General features: G+C 39.8%; 1 protein-coding gene across 1 annotated transcript in view; it reads left to right on the top strand.

Moving 5' to 3' along the window:
* The first annotated feature begins 5,122 nt into the window (after window positions 1–5,122).
* col21a1 (collagen, type XXI, alpha 1) overlaps window positions 5,123–15,165 on the top strand; it is a 474,425-nt gene continuing 464,382 nt past the window's right edge. The window contains exon 1 of the mRNA XM_087979161.1: window positions 5,123–5,187. The gene's annotated coding sequence lies outside the window, so the exon portion shown is untranslated. The remainder of the gene's footprint in view (window positions 5,188–15,165) is intronic.

The raw sequence follows: 15,165 nt of genomic DNA, 5'->3' as shown, positions 1-15,165 counted from the left end.
AGGTGGGGAGAGGGGAAATGAGGAAACTGGAGAAGTCTGAGTTCATCCCTTGTGGTTGGAGGGTTCCCAGGCAGAAGATGAGGCGCTCTTCCTCCAACCGTCGTGTTGCCATGGTCTGGCGATGGAGGAGTCCAAGGACCTGCATGTCCTTGGTGGAGTGGGAGGGGGAGTTAAAGTGTTGGGCTACGGGGTGGTTGGGTTGGTTGGTCCGGGTGTCCCAGAGATGTTCTCTGAAACGTTCCGCAAGTAGGCGGCCTGTCTCCCCAATATAGAGGAGGCCACATCGGATGCAGCGGATGCAATAGATGATGTGTGTGGAGGTGCAGGCGAATTTGTGGCAGATATGGAAGTGTCCGCCACTTTAACTCCCCCTCCCACTCCACCAAGGACATGCAGGTGCTTGGACTCCTCCATCGCCAGACCATGGCAACACGACGGTTGGAGGTAGAGCGCCTCATCTTCTGCCTGGGAACCCTCCAACCACAAGGGATGAACTCAGACTTCTCCAGTTTCCTCATTTCCCCTCCCCCCCACCTTGTCTCAGTCAAATCCCTCGAACTCAGCACCGCCTTCCTAACCTGCAATTATTTTCCTGACCTCTCCGCCCCCACCCCACTCCAGCCTATCACCCTCACCTTGACCTCCCTCCACCTATCGCATTTCCAAAGCCCCTTCCTCAAGTCCCTCCTCCCTACCTTTTATCTTAGCCTGCTGGACACACTTTCCTCATTCCTGAAGAAGGGCTTATTCCCGAAACGTCGATTCTCCTGTTCCTTGGATGCTGCCTGACCTGCTGCGCTTTTCCAGCAACACATTTTCAGTTCTAGATCGTTTGGCAAAATTTAAGTTTACCATGGCTGACAAAGAAAGCTAAAGATCTGATAGTCTGCATCCCAGAGTTTGAAAAAAAAGTACCTCTCGATAGTTGATGGATTGATAATCATCTTTCAAAAATTCAAAGATTTTGTAATGCTTCCTGCAGATTAGAAGATTACAAAATCACCTAATTATTTTAGAAAGGAGCAAGTTACAAAACAGATTTTAAAAAAGGGTCTATAAAATAATCAGAAATAATAATACATCTGAGGATTAGGAAGTTTTTAAAATATTGCAAAGGAGGACCAAGAAACTGATCAGGAAAGGAAGACTACAATGTCAATGAAATCGAGGAAAATATATAAAAATGACTGTCAAAGCTTGTACAGGTGCATAAGAAGAAACATCTCGTTAAGACAAATGTGGTTCCATTTAAAGCAGAGTGAGGATAATTTATAATGGGGAAATAGGGAAGTTAAATGATTATTTTGAGTCTGTTTTCATTGAAGAAGATTCAAGAAACCTTCCATGAGAAGAGATCCAAGTGACTCGGGAGAGTAAATAGTTGAAGGAAATTGGGATTAGTAATAAGGTTGTAATGAAGACATTATGGGCTGCAAAGTTGATAAGTCACTGGGATCTGATAATTTATGTTCTGGAGTTTTAAAAAAGGTGCGTATTGGGATGGTCAGTGCATTGGTAGTCATCTCCAAAGTTTCATAGCGTTTGTAATGATTTCTGCAGATTGGAAACTTGCAAAGTCACCCCACTATTTTAGAAAGGAAAAGAGAAAAAAAAAACTACAGACTCATGAGCCTTATGGGCATTTGGATAATAATGATCAAATTGGGCATAGTCAGCATGGATTTGTGAAAGGAAAATCATGTTTGACAAACTTGTTGGAGTTCTGTGAGAATGTTTCTAACAAAATTGATAAAGGGGAGTTGATGGATGGAGTAAATTTAAGATTGCCTACAGGAGATTGGTTCGCAAAATTAAAGCACACGTGTAAGAGGTAATGTATTGGCATGGATAAAGGATTGGTTAACAGACAGAAAATGGAGAGTAGGAATAAATTGTCATTTTCACATTGGCAAATTGACTATTGAGGTACAACAAAAATTGCTGTTCACAATTTATGTCAATAATTTGAATGTGGCAACCAAATATAATATTTCCAAATTTATACATGATACAATGCTAAGCAGGAATAAGTGTTTTAAAGAAGATGTAAACTCTTTTTTGCAAAATTTAGACAGACTTAGTGAGTAGGCAAGAGCATGGTATGTGGAATGTAATGTGCAAAATTGTGAAGTTATTCCATTTCTGTAGAAAGAACAAATATGCAGAGTATTTCTTAAATGTGAGAGATTGTAAAATGTAGGTGCCCTAAGGGGACTTGCTATCCTTGCAATGGGCAGCATGGTGGCACAGTGGTTAGCACTGCTGCCTCACAGCGCCAGAGACCTGGGTTCAATTCCTGCCTCAGGCAACTGCTGTGCGGAGTTTGCACATTCTCCCCGTGTCTGTGTGGGTTTCCGTTGGGTGCTCCGCTTTCCTCCCACAGTCCAAAAATGTGCAGGTTAGGTGAATTGGCCATGCTAAATTGCCTGTAGTGTTAGGTGAAGGGGTAAATGTAGGGGAATGTGTCTGGGTGGGGCGGTGTGGACGTGTTGGGCCGAAGAGCCTGTTTCTACACTGTAAGTAATCTAATCTAAAAAAAAATCACTGAAAACTAATAAAGGTGTAGCAAACTATTAGGAAGGCTAGTGGAATGATAACCTTTACTGCAAGAGGATTTGAGTAGAGGAGTTGTGAAATCTTGCTTCAATTGTATATGAGCTTAGTTAGTGTGGTTTTTTTAGTCTCTTTATCTCAGGAAAGATATTTTGCTATTGAGGAAGTGCATGATGGAGAGGTTGGTTCATAATGTCTTGTGTCAAGTTTTTGCACAACTTTGCCTGTACTGTATTACTTTGTAGTGTCAGCCCATCGGCTGCAATATGGCTGGTTGAAGGCTGCTGACTATCAGTGAAATTATATTGCCTTAGAGGATGACCTTGAGTACCTCTGGCTTTAGAAGGCCTGTCTGTGATTCTACCATCTTGATTGAAAGTGGTCTTTGACTGGCTGTTTGACAGACAATAGCAAGGACTTTGTCAAAGTGGCATAGATGGGAAGGTAAATGCTGTTTATCCTGAGAGAGGACATCAGATGTATTGCTCCATTCTGTCACTGCAGTTCCCATAGTATGAAATCATAGCAATCCTGGAAGTCTATAGGGGATAGATTGCTATGATGCTGTAACAATTGGCTGTGACATACTCATTACTAAATGTAATCCATTGTCATCATATTAGCAGATTGAGCTTGCATGATAGCAAGCTAACTGTACACAAGTGGTCTAAGCTTTAGTTACAGCTGTCAAGTGAATATTGTTTGTGCTGCAATGAAATCATGACTTGATCATTAGATGTTGAATGGTGTTTGGGTCTGCAAATCTGCAAATGGATCTGGCCACCACTTTCAAATTGGAAAGTTTGGGTGCTAAGTTGGGGTTGGGCTCCTCCATGTTCTGACATTGGCTGCAGAGTTTTTGACAGGTTTCACAAAGCACTGTGCACTTCATTGTTCATAAATAGTATTCTGCAGGTTAACCCATGGAAGTACTCAGTTGAGTTGTTGGCAGCTCAGCTCATAGAAAAGTGGCGTAATCGAATGACCATCTGGCCCATTATGTGTGTGCAAGCTCTGTGAAAGAGCAACTGACCCAGTCCCACTGCCTGGACATATTGATTCTACTGTGCAAATGTATTTTTGTTCGTATAATTATCCAATTATTTTCAAAAGCATTGATTGAATCTGCCTCTACCACATTTTCAGGCAGTGCATTCCATATCTTAATCACTGTCATAGATTTTTCCTCAAGTACCTTCTTTTGTTAGTCATCTTCAATTGGTGACTTCTTGTTCTTGATCCTTCCTCCAATGAAAATAGTGTTTCCTATATATATTCTGTCCAGACCCCTCATGCTTTTGAAAACCTCTATTAAATCTTTTAATCTTCTCCAAGAAGAATCGCGCTGGCTTTTCCATAATATTTATGGAACTGATGTTCCTTATCCCTGGAATCGTTCTCATGAATCTTGCCTAAATCATTTTTAATTCCTTTGCATTCTTGCAACAATATTTTGCCTAAAACAAGAGACAATATCTAGTTGAGATTAGAACAATGTTTAGTAAAGATTTGTCATTTTCATTCTTGATACCCTTATTGTAAAACCCCCTCTTATGTCTTATTAGCTACTTTCTCAACCTGCTTTGACATTTTGAAATGAATCATGAAATATGCTGTACCTGAGAATTTAAATTGATGTTGTGAAGGATGATGCCTCAATAATGATCCAATCCTTCATTGTTACAACAGTGAGTGCATGTACACCTTTGTTTAAAGTAACACAATGACTAGAACAAGAAAACTGTCCACTACTAGCTACTGGCACTATTGACCCTTAACTTATGCATCCAACTAACCAGCAACGCAGTGGGTGCTGAAATCATTGAAATGAGTAGGTAGCACAAGGTTAACTTGTTGCTGTTAATAGATTTTAGTTAATGGCACATCATGATCCCTACATTAGTTTTCAGAAGTGATCAAATTTTACCTGTTCATGTTTTATGTGATATTTTACAAACCTACAGTCTAGTTCCTCTAGAGGTCACTGTTACATTATAGGCTGAGAAAGAAATAAAACAAACAGTTAAACTACTTTTCTTTGAAAATTACTCAACAGATTCATTGTTTGCACATTTTAATTTTGCATTAACTTTTCTAAAGCTGCTTTGGTAAGTAGCAGGTATTACTGTTAATGATCTTATGGCAGAGTTGTTATAACGGGAGAGGTTTTGTTTGGATGTCTAATACAGTAACATATCAACATGTTATTTTTTACAATTATTTAAGTAACATAAGAACATAGAGGGTAGGGAACAATGAAAGTTAATTCCAAAATTATCTTGGAAAAAACAGCATAACTTTTGAAATGTTTAGTTTTTACCTTTTTAGCTGTTGTTACCATATGGATTGTCAACCTGATATTCTGAAAAGTAATCAGCTTGTTGGATTCACAGAAGTCATGGATAAGCTTTTAAATAAAACAAATTTAGGGTCTTTCTCATTGAGACACGCCTCCCTTATGGCTGTATGCAATTCTGCTGGTACATGGCAATTGGCCAGTTCAAAAGAAATGTTGTGAAAGTGAATCGAACTTTTTTGCAGTTCAGGGGACAGAAAAGCTCAGGCAACATCTCACCACACCCCCAGCTTAGAGGTTGCAGCTGGTACAAAAGCTCCTGTCAGCCCCTTCAGATGGTAAGCTATTGACATCAAGGAGTGCATGAAATTCTGAGCAATTTTTTTTATTAACTGTTATGTAAGTAGTTTTGAATAACTACAAAAAATTATGAAGTTATAAAAAATAGAGAAAAATGGCAAAGCATGTTCCTGGACTTGAGTATTTAGCAATGGATTGACATGGCTTCCAATTAGTTTATTTGTACAAAATTAAGGGAGACAAAATACACACACAAAAGTCTACCTAATATCGTTGTAAAAACAATTCGATGGAATTACTAATACTTTCTCGATAGCTGAGATTAGAATATTGTTTAGTTTTGCAGTACATGTAAACTGTGCCTTGTTCTCAACAATGCTGAAGTTAATACAGATTATTTATAATGGTAGTAATGATTAAGCAACAAATGTTATAAATTATGGTTGGGATTCTTCTTCCAAATAAACTCTTAACGTCTGTGAAAATTTTGTTTTGTGGTCATACTGCAATCTGTAGATGAGGTTGATCCTCCCTGAAACATTGCGGTGCATGTTAGTCAAGCAGTTTCTCATAACTGTTTTAAAAATCGCACATCATTAATGGACAACCTTATTATGTACAAGGCAGCTACTTTAAGGTTAACATTCATTACATGATTCTGTAATATCTTAAAATTAGCTTCTTGATGTGAATTTCTAGATACTGTAAATGATTGGCAGCATTTGGGAGTTTCGAACAATCATAAGTAATTCTTTGTTGCATCAATAATATTTGCATTCTGAATAAATATTTAATTACTAACTAACTAGACAGAGATCACTATGCCCTGTTGATCTTTAAAGGACTTGTTACATATGCTATTGTCAAATTTAGTTCTTTCTTACTAGCCAAGATCGAAATTAACATTTTCTCAATCTGAAATTCATATCAAGGCACAGATCCCAAAAGAACACAATGTTTATATATAGAGATACAGCTGAATGCTTGAATACAGCTAATATTTGCTGTAGTAGATTTCTAATGCAATGAATATTTCTCACAAATTCAATGATTTTTTACTTTGAAACCTGTTTTTGTCTGGTTGGATTTACACACAGCTGTTTTCTGTTCATATGACTGTAAACTGACCCTGTGCAGTTGCGGGTGCTACTGCATAATAAATTAACTCTGTACATAATAACTCATTCTCAATGAGATCTGCAATTCTTGCTTGACTTTCTGACATCTATAGCTAATCCCCAATGGGGGCATATTATTGGCATGGCAATGAATATCTGTCAGTCTAAGGGGAAGAGAGAAGAATGGTGTTCAGAGGAGTGGTGTTGTCAGAAATGTTTAACCATATTTTCCTGTTATTATAGATATCTTGGGAGTGATTTTTTTTCCTGTAACTGGTATAAGTCATTCCTAAAAGAGAAAGCACTTTTACATATCAAAATGATAATGGACTAAGAATCCTCAAATTTCTGGGGTTACTATATTCCATATTTTTTTCAGATCTTGGTTACCTATGCAGGCACAGATGTGCAGATGCTGGCATTTCTCATTCACTTTGATCTCCCCGATGTTTAGTGGCCCTCCACCTTTCTTCCCAACACTTCAAATAAGGGATTTTCATTGGATATCACTGTCATGTTTCTAGATTTATTACAGTTTTCCTATAAAATATTTTTTTAAAAGTTACAATTACATGTTGTCTCTATAAAAGAAAATATATTTATGTAAATTTAAAAACAACAAAACCTTGTTGACACAAAATGTAGTTAAACTAATGGCCTATTAGGCATTCAAGTTGTTTCCTCAAAGGCAAAAAGCGAAAAATATTTGATAGACATTACAGACACTGACAAAATTTAGTAGAGACTGCTGGACCAAAGAATGAGCCAGGAAGGTGGGATTCCATAGAATTGCACAGGAGGTGCTGTGTCGGAGGAAGCCCATGATGGAAACTCTGCTGCATTATTCCAGTAGTGAGGAGGCAGCAATGTGACAATGCTGATAGAAGTGGCAGGAAGACAATTGAGTTTATTAAAAAAGCGCTTATTTGTATCTCATTTATTGCAACTGAATGGATTTTAGTGCAAATAAAATGTGTAATATATGGGGATCATGGGCCATCAGATCCTGAACATTCAAAAAGTTTGTGACTCCCCCTAGTGATTGGGGTAAGGGCAAATCTCCTTTCAATCTGAGGTGGTGGCAAATTGCCTCCTGTTGATTTGAGGTGGTAGCAGCAGCAGTAGCAAGAAAGTGGCTTGTCTTGGTGATTGATTTGAGACTTTAAGGTTCTCCAAGACTCTAGAACTAGGACTTCAAGATTTAGACATTTTTCTTTCTTTAAAATCTGGACAATTTTCCTCCCTTTTGGCTCTTTTTCTCTTATTTCTGTTTTTATAAAAATTATAGGTTTTTAAAAGTTATGGTTTAATAATCAACATGGTGCCAGTGAATGGCAAATTTGTACACTTTTCACAGTACTCATGTATTCCTATATTTGAGTACATGTGGCAATAAAATCTAAATCTAAATTCTAATTCTAAACTTGTGCAATCTATGTCGGGTCTTAGACTCTGAGACAAAGTCCACTCATTATGGAGCTGCTTTCCATTGGAACAGAAACTGCTGTGTAAAGGGATGAGGAGATCATCACAAGTACCAAGTTGAGGGGTAGCTCAGAGGAGATGAAAGACAGTTTCTGAAGCACTGAGGGGAAGCCAATAGGGCTTGCAGCCTCTTTAAATAAGGCAAGCAGAGGCATAGTGCCTGAGGCAGCAAGTGTACTGGTGAGGTTTGGGATCCACTCAAAGACATTCTGTAGAAGTGCATAAACAGATATGGTTCTGAACCTTTCTGGGCCCTGAGTGATAGCTAAGTGTAAATACAAAAGCAGTGTAAACAGTGTCATGGACCAGGCCAGTAGTATGGGAGAACTGCTCGAGAGGATTTAAACTGGAGGGAGGGTGGGAGGGAGGTGGGAACCCAGGGAGATAGTGAAGAAAGAGATCAATCTGACACGGGTACAGTTGAAAAAAGTGAGTCAAACACTCAGGACAGGCAGAGACAAAACAGCAAACAAGTTAGGACTGATAAATTAAACTGCACTTATTTCAATGCAAGAAGCCTAACAGAGAAGGCAGATGAATTTAGGGCATGAATAGGAACATGGGACTGGGATATCATAGCAATTACAGAAACATGGCTCAGGGATGGACAGGACTGGCAGCTTAATATTCCAGGATACAAATACTACAGGAAGGATAGAAAGGGAGGCAAGAGAGGAGGGGGAATGCATTTTTGATAAAGGATAGCGTTACAGCTGTACTAAGGGAGGATGTTCCCGGAAATACATCCAGGGATGTTATTTGGGTGGAACTGAGAAATAAGAAAGGGATGATAACCTTATTGGGATTGTATTATAGACCCCCTAATAGTCAGCTGGAAATTAAGAAACAAATTTGTAAAGAGATTTCAATTATCTGGAAGAATGCTATAGTGTTAAGGTTTTAAATGAAGAGGAATTTGTTAAGTGTGTACAAGAAAATTTCATGATTCAGTATGTGGATGTACCTATGAGAGAGGAAAAACTTGACTTACTTTTGGGAAATAAGGTAGGGATGGTGACTGAGGTGTCAGTGGGGGAGCACTTTGGGGCCAGCAACCATCATTTTATTAGTTTTAAAATAGTGATGGAAAAGGATACATCTGACCTAAAAGTTGAAGTTCTAAATTGGAGGAAGGCTACTTTTGACGGTATTAGGCAAGAACTTTCAAAAGCTGATTGGGGACAGATGTACACAGATAAAGGGATAGCTGGAAAATGGGAAACGTTCAGAAATGAGACAGTATATTCTTGTTAGGGTCAAAGAAAAGGCTGGTAGATGTAGGGAGTACTGGATGACTAGAGAAATTGAGGGTTTAGTTAAGAAAAAGAGGAAGCATATGTCAGGTAGAGACAGGATAGATCGGATGAACCCTTAGAAGAGTATAAAGCCAGTAGGAGTATACGAAAGAAGGAAATCCGGAGGGCAAAAAGGGTACATGAGATAGCTTTGGTAAATAGAGTTAAGGAAAATCCAAAGGCTTTTTACAAATATATTAAGGACAAAAGGATAACTAGGGAGGGACAAGGGCCCCTCAAAGATCAGCAAGGTGGCCTTTGTTTGGAGCCACAGGAGATGGGGGAGATACTAAATGAGTGTTTTGCATCATTGTTTACTGTGGAGAAGGACATGGAAGATATACAATGTAGGGAATTAAATAGTGACAGCTTGAAAAATGTCCACATTACAGAGGAGTAAGTGCTTGATGTCTTGAAATGCATAAAGGTGGATAAATCCCCAGGACCTGATCAGATGTACCCCAGAACTCTGTGGGAAGCTAGGGAAGTGGTTACTGTGCTCCTTGCTGAGATATTTGTATTGATTGTCACAGGGGAGGTGCTGGAAGACTGGAGGTTGGCTAACGTGGTGCCACTATTTAAGAAAAGTGGTAAGGATAGCGAGAGAACTAGAGACCGGTGACGTTGACGTCGATGGTGGGCAAGTTGTCGGAAGGAATCCTGAGGGACAGAATGTACATGTATTTGGAAAGGCAAGGACTGATTAGGGATAGTCAACATGGCTCTGTGCATGGGAAATCATGTCTCACGAACTTGACTGAGTTTGTTGAAGAAGTAACAAAAGAGGATTGATGAGTGCAGAGCAGTGGACGTGATCTATACGGGCTTCAGTAAGGTGTTTGACAAGGTTCCCCATAGGAGATTGATTAGCAAGGTTAGATCTAACTGAATACAGGGCGAACTAGCCATTTGGATACAGAACTGGCTTGAAGGTAGAAGACAGACAGTGATGGTTGTTTCTCAGACTGGAGGCCTATGATCAATGGAGTGCCACAAGGATCGGTGCTGGGTCCACTACGTTTTGTTATTTATATACATGATTTGGATGTGAACGTAGAAGCTATAGTTAGTAAGTTTGCAGTTGACACCAAAATTGGAGGTGTAGTGGACAGCGAAGAAGGTTACCTCAGTTTATAACGGAATCTTGATCAGATCGGCCAGTGGGCTGAGCTGTGGCAGATGGAGTTTAATTTACATACATAGGAGGTGTTGCATTTTGGGAAAGCAAGTCTTAGCAGGACATATACACTTATTGATAAGGTCCTCAAGGGTGTGTTGCTGAACAAAGAGACTTTGGAGTGCAGATTCATAGTTCCTTGAAAGTAGAGTCGCAGGTAGATAGGATAGTGAAGAAGGTATTTGGTATGCTTTCCTTTATTGGTCAGAGTATTGAGTGTAGGAGTTGAGAGGTCATGATGTGGCTGTACAGGACGTTCGTTTGGTCACTGTTGGAATATTACATGCAATTCTGGTCTTCCTATCAGAAGGATGTTGTGAAACTTGAAAGAGTTCAGAAAAGATTTACAAGGATGTTGCCAGAGTTGGAGGATTTGAGCTGTAGAGGTTGAATAGGATAGAGCTGTTTTCCCTGGAGTGTCGCAGGCTGAGGGGTGACCTTATAGAGGTTTATAAAATCATGAGGGTCATGGATAGCATAAATAGCCAAGGTAAATTCCCTGGGGTGGGGTAGTCCAGAACTAGAGGGCATAGGTTTAGGGTAAGAGGGGAAAGATATAAAAGAGACCTAGGGGGCAACTTTTTCACACAGAGGGTGGTTCTTGTATGGAATGAGCTGCCAGAGGAAGTCATGGAGGCTGGTACAATTGCAACATTTAAAAGGCATCTGGATGGGTATATGAATAGGAAGGGGCTGGAGGGATATGGGCTGGGTGCTGGCAAGTGGGACTAGATTAGGTAGGGATATCTGGTCAGCACGGATGAGTTGGACCAAAGGGTCTGTTTCCGTGCTGTACATCTCTATGACTCTATAACTGGCCACTCCCATTACATTGTACAAGTGTTTTTGTTTAAACTTTGAAAGTCGTTTGCCTGAGGCAGTATTTGTTAACTGTTATCAACTTGGCCCTAAAACCCATCCAAGCCAGACCGTTTGGCAACTCTGCGTTTACAATCCTTCTGGGAAAAAAACCCAAGGACAACATAACCTTCTTAAAGCAATAGCATCGTCACAACTGATTTCATGAGGTACCAGTGTTAGTTCAGCAGTGTCAACATGTTAAACCTGTTACTGAAAGGTCATAAAAGGATTAAAAGTGAAATGCAGCAGGAGCAAAACTGAAAACAGAACATGCCCATACCCCAGGGTTTTTTGGAATCTTAAATTACTTCCATATATTACACTCATGAACAATATTTAATAGAGACTGTTTGAACAGAGAGTGTACCAGGAGAATGGGGTTCCATAGAATTGCACAGGAAGCTGTCAAGACAGGCCATCATCAATCTCTGGGTAATACTACAGGGCTATGTGCAAACCATAGGATAGGGTGGGTACCCAAAATCAGTGGGGTGAAAATGATTATTGCATTGAACTTCTACATTTTCGGAAATCTTCTAGGGATCCACTGGGGAATGAGCGTGATATCCCAAGAAACCATTCAGCTTCAGCCATTTATAAAGTCACCAATACCTGTTTGATAGGACAGACTAATGGGACTAAAGATAGATAAGTTGCCAGGCACTGATGGCTTGAATTCAAGTATTTTAAAGAAAGTGACAGAGATAATGGAGGCATTGTTGAAATATCCCTGAATTCACTTGATTTTGGGACAGTTATGATAGCTTGAAAACCTCTAATGTGACTTCCTCCATTTCCCCCCAATCATTACAGACCTCACATATGCTGTTTAGAAAATGCTAGAATATATTATTAAAGAAGAAAAATTACAGGGCAGTTAGAAAAGTATAATGCAATCAAGCCAAACTAACATAGAGTCATAGAGATGTACAGCATGGAAATAGACCCTTCAGTCCAACCTGTCCATGCCGACCAGATATCCCAACCCAATCTAGTCGCACCTGCCAGCACCCGGCCCATATCCCTCCAAGCCCTTCCTATTCATAGACCCATCCAAATGCCTCTTAAATGTTGCAATTGTACCAGCCTCCACCACATGCTCTGGCAGCTCATTCCATACACGTACCACCCTCTGCATGAAAAAGTTGCCCCTTAGGTCTCTTTTATATCTTTCCACTCTCTCCCTAAAGCTATGCTCTCTAGTTCTGGACTCCCCGACCCCAGGGAAAAGACTTTGTCTATTTATCCTATCCATGCCCCTCATAATTTTGTAAACCTCTATAAGGTCACCCTTCAGCCTCTGACGCTACAGGGAAAACAGCCCCAGCCTGCTCAGCCTCTCCCTATAGCTCAAATCCTCCAACCCTGGCAACATCCTTGTAAATCTTTTCTGAACTCTTTCAAGTTTCACAACATCTTTCTGATAGGAAGGAGACCAGAATTGCAGTTTTGTGAAAGGGAAATCATGTTTGACAGATTTGCTATAGTTCTTTGAGGATATAGCAAGCAGAATTGAGAAAGGAGAACAATGTGTACTTTTATTTGCAGAAGATATTCGAATTTTGACCCAAAGTCACTGAAGGAACACCAAAACATTTCCAAGTTAGGATGGTGAGTGACTTGGAGGGAAACTTGCAAGTGGTATTGTTCCCATATAACTGCTGCCTTTGACCTATATTGTGGTTGTGGGTTTGGAAGGTACTATCAAAACATCTTTACTGAATTTCTGTATTGCATTCTGTGCAGTGACTAAACGTTTGTGTTTTGGTTAACACCAGAAGATATAAGATCAGGATTAATAGGTCTTTATTTGGCTGAAAAGATGTAACTAAAGGAGTGCTATAAAGATCATTCCTGGGGTCTCAATTATTTATTATTGACATTCATGACTTGGAGGTGTGGGCAGAGTGTAATGCATCCAGATTTGCTGGCAATTAAAAAAAACAATTAACAACAGAAAACATACACACAGATTAAAAGTTAGGCAAGAAAGATAAATATTGAAAAATACATATACAGATCAGTGTTTCAATCATTCACAAGTTGCAGATAGTTGAATGTTATGACTTTTACAATGGAGGTAACTAGTAGGTTACCAGAGTTGACATTACCTGTTAAACTGACAATTTTTGCAATAGTTGATTTTATACACGCACTGGAGTTCCCTTGTCCTTCTTTTAGCTGGTTTGCAGCACTTGGAGTGAGGAAGAGTTCTCCTTTATCTGCAGCATAGGGATATTTGGGGATAGTTTTTCGACAGTGACGATCCTATGTGAGTACAAACTTCCTTGTTAACATTCCTGAAGAAGGGCTTATGCCCGAAACGTCGATTCTCCTGTTCCTTGGATGCTGCCTGACCTGCTGCGCTTTTCCAGCAACACATTTTCAGCTCTGATCTCCAGCATCTGCAGACCTCACTTTCTCCTCCCTTGTTAACAGTCAATCAAATTCTAATCAAGATGCCAAAAACATGAAATGAAACCAGAATATCAAGTGTTCACAATGTCTCAATTTAAAATAGAATCTAAGTAACCTCAGTATTTATATTGCAAGTCCAGTTCAGTTTCAGTAGTAACTCCCAAGCTGTTGACGATGGTCGATTTTGAAATAATAATGCTATTGAATATCCTGGGGAAATGGTTAAATATTCTCATGTTGGAGATGATAATTTCATGACAGTTACTTGGCATTTGTCAGTCAAGCTTAGATGTTGTCCATGTCTTGTTGTATTTGAACTTGGATTGCTACAGGATGAGGTGTCCTGAATGGTGCTGAAAATTGTACAGCATCAACAGATATCTCCAGTTCTACTCTTATGATGGAAGGAAAGTCATTGATGAAGCAGTTGAAGGTGGCTGGGCCGCAACACTACCCTGAGAAACTCTTGCAAAGATATCCTGGTGCTGACTTGACTGAACAACTAGAACTAATCTCCTTTGTGCTTGGCATGATTCCAACTAGTAGAGAGTTAACGCTTGATTCCCATTGACTTTGATTTTACTTGGACTCTTTGATGCCACATTTGGTCAAATGTGGTTTTGAGGTCTAGAGCAGATACTCTCACCTCACCACTGGAATTCAGCTCTTTTGTCTGTGTTTCAACCAAGGCTGTAGTGACTTCATGACCTTGATGGGACCCAGACAGAACAATAATGAGTTTGTTATCGCTAAACAAATGATCCCTGATAGTGCTGTTGACGATGACCACTTCATCATTTTACTCTTGATGCAGTTAGACTGATTGAGTGGTAGTTGGCTGGGTTGGTACTTTGGGCACAAGACATATCTGGGTAGTTTTCTGGCTAGGTGCCAGTGTTAAAGCTGTACTAGAACAGCTTGGCTCGGAGCACTGTCAAGGCTCATAGCCTTTCTTCTGTCCAGTGCCTTCACCTATCGCTTGATATCATGTGGAGTGAACCAAATTGGTGGAAGACTAGCATTGGTGATGTTTGGATCCTCTAGAAGAGGCCAAGATGGATCATCCACTTGGCAATTATGGCTATAGATTATTGCAAATTCTTTAGCACCGTGATATGCACTGGTGTACTGAGCTCCCCTCTAATTGAAGAGGGTATATTTAGGACGCTTCCTTCTCTGTTAAGTTGTTTAATTGTCGAGGATCATTCCTCGAGATGTGGCAGGATTGCATAGCTTAGATCTGCCAAGGATCACTGGATTTAAAATACTAACACTTTTTTTCCCCATAGAGATGCTGCCTGACCTGCTCAGTTTCTCAAGCACTTTCAATTTTTGTTTCGAAGTTCCAATATCCAAATTCTTTATGTTTGTTTCAGATTTGAATTGTTCGTGTGAAATCACTTAGCTCTGTCTATCACTTGCTACTTATGCTGTTTAATTTGCAAGCAGACCTATGTTGTAGCTTCACCAGATTGAAACCTCATTTTTGAAGTGTGCCTGTTGCTTTTTCTGGCATTCCCTCCTTTACTCTTCATTGAACAAAGCTGACAGCCTAGCCATTTGGTAATGGTAGAATAGGGTTATGACAGGCTCTGGGGTTTGCAGATTTTGCTGGAGTATAGTTGTGCTGTTATTTAATAACTGCAGCATCTCAGATATGCT

This window comes from Chiloscyllium plagiosum, unplaced genomic scaffold (assembly GCF_037043375.1).
Source record: "Chiloscyllium plagiosum isolate Xiang-an unplaced genomic scaffold, Cpla_swu_hap1 HiC_scaffold_3, whole genome shotgun sequence".
Classification (NCBI taxonomy): Eukaryota; Metazoa; Chordata; class Chondrichthyes; order Orectolobiformes; family Hemiscylliidae; genus Chiloscyllium; species Chiloscyllium plagiosum.
The sequence above is the reverse complement of the archived record's forward strand: the minus strand, read 5'-3'. Positions and strand labels throughout refer to the sequence as shown.